Genomic DNA, 2,065 nt, shown 5'->3' on the forward strand with positions numbered 1-2,065 from the left:
CGATTCTTCTTCCTTTTCTGCCTTCTTCTTGGAGATTCTCAGTGCTTCTGTAACTTTTTCTTCACTGCTGGAGGCTATTACACTTACATTCTCCATTCTTGGATTGGGTTCGGTGTTACTCGGAAGTTGACCCGGTCTTCTATCATTCACTTGATGCGCAAGCTGTCCCAGCTGTTTCTCAATGTTGAGAATTGATGCTTGCTGATTCCTAAGCATGTTTCTGGTCTCGTGTATGGCAGCATCGTGATCATTGTGTCTTTTTTCGGCCGCGGCTATGAATCTAGTGAATAACTCTTCTAAATCGGCTTTCTTTTCTACCGGTTCTTCCTTTTGGTATAGTCCCCTCTCCTTCTGCTTGTATTTCTCCTCCTTTGCCTTCTTATACTCCTCGTATGGTAGCCAATCCTTCTTAGGTTTTCGACAATTTTCATCATACCGATCACCACTTGAATAGAAGACTTGAGCTTTCTTATTTCCATTCTCATCCAAATCACAATCCTTTGCGAGATAGGACCCTCCACAATTTTCGCATCCTACCCTAATAGCATGGATTGCTTGATCCATTTTTGTCATTCTTCGATCTAGACTATCAAGCTTTGCTATCACCGCCGCAATGTTATCACTTGCCGCATTTACTACCCCTCGACTTACTTCGTTTCTCGGATTGTGGTATTCTCTAGAGTGCTTATAGAATTCTTCAATTAATTCTTTAATTACCGGGGGCGCCTTCTTTGTAAGCGGGCCTTGAGAATCAAGCAATTGCCTTGTGGTGACATTGACTCCATCATAGAAAATGGAGACCTCTTGTTGGCTATTAAGGTCATGGTGTGGGCAATTTTTAAGTAGGCTCTTGTATCTTTCCCAAGCTTCATAAAGAGATTCTCCGGGTTGTTGCTCGAAGTTGGCAATGGCTTTCTTCAGCTTGGCTATCTTGGAGGGCGGGCAGAAATGGTCTATGAGTTCTTCTTTCATCTTGGCCCATGTGGTGACCGATCCGGGAGGAAGTGACTTTAACCAATCTTTTGCAGCTCCTTTAAATGTGACAGGAAGCATTCGAAGAAGTTGGGTCTCGCGTGGAGCATTAGGCACGTTGAAGTAATCGGCCACATCATTCACTTCGTCCAAGTGCTTGTAAGCGTCTTCATGATCCTTCCCGTAGAAAGGAATCTCTTTGAGTTGGGCGAGAATATGGCATTTTAGTTCGAAAGTAGCAGTTGCGGGAATTGCGGGTTGCACAAGTCCCGGCCCGGTGTCATCACGCATCCTTTTCTTCCACTCCCCCATGGGGACTTCATCGATGTTAGCCATAGTGATAGCTAACTCTTCTTCAGAATCAGTTTCGTGCTCGGAAATATGCTCTTCTTCCTCCTCGGTCTCGTACTCGATATCTTCTTGAATTGGTTCTTCAATTGTTAACGAGGCACTGGATGCTCCTGATTTGCTGCTCTTCTTCTTGCTGAAAACGGATTTTAAGTTCTTGAGTGGTGAGTTCTTTGAAGTTGCGGTTTCTCCTACGGCTTTTCCCTTGCTTCTCTTTAGTGCGGATTCCGGGTCTTCCAAAGGAGGTACCAGAGGTGTGTCAGATCCTCGGGTCATGAAACAGCTGAAAAAAAACGAAACAAAAGAAACGAAACGCGTAAAAGGAACAAACGGAATAAAAAAAATAAAGACTAAAACAGCAATGTACTCGCCGAGTCGGCACGAGTGCACTCGGCGAGTGCAAGGCAAAAACAGAAAAGAAAATTTCTAGTTATTTTAAAATAAACGGAATTTTAATAAAACTAAATCTACTTACTGATTTGCTTTGTAAATAACTTTGTGTAAGATAAATCCCACACAAAGGATCGATTAAACTAGACTTTAATATTAATTTTAGAACCGTTCCCCGGCAACGGCGCCAAAAAATTTGATGTGTGCAAACTCACTTAGTTTTAAACCTACTTTTAATTATGAAATAACACACAAAAGGCAGTGAACCTATCAATTGTGGTATAGCTAAATAAGCAGGGTATCGAACACAGGGAACGACAAATTAAACTAAAAACTAATTTAATCTAAGTTAATT

The 2,065-nt window shown here is 42.0% G+C and overlaps 1 non-coding gene across 1 annotated transcript; it reads left to right on the forward strand.

Moving 5' to 3' along the window:
- Window positions 1–817: 817 nt before the first annotated feature.
- Window positions 818–924, forward strand: LOC128129395 (small nucleolar RNA R71). The gene has a single exon (XR_008227304.1). It is a non-coding gene; the product is annotated as a small nucleolar RNA R71 (small nucleolar RNA).
- Window positions 925–2,065: the final 1,141 nt, after the last annotated feature.

The sequence above is a fragment of the Lactuca sativa genome, chromosome 9 (assembly GCF_002870075.4).
Source record: "Lactuca sativa cultivar Salinas chromosome 9, Lsat_Salinas_v11, whole genome shotgun sequence".
In the NCBI taxonomy this organism is placed as follows: domain Eukaryota; kingdom Viridiplantae; phylum Streptophyta; class Magnoliopsida; order Asterales; family Asteraceae; genus Lactuca; species Lactuca sativa.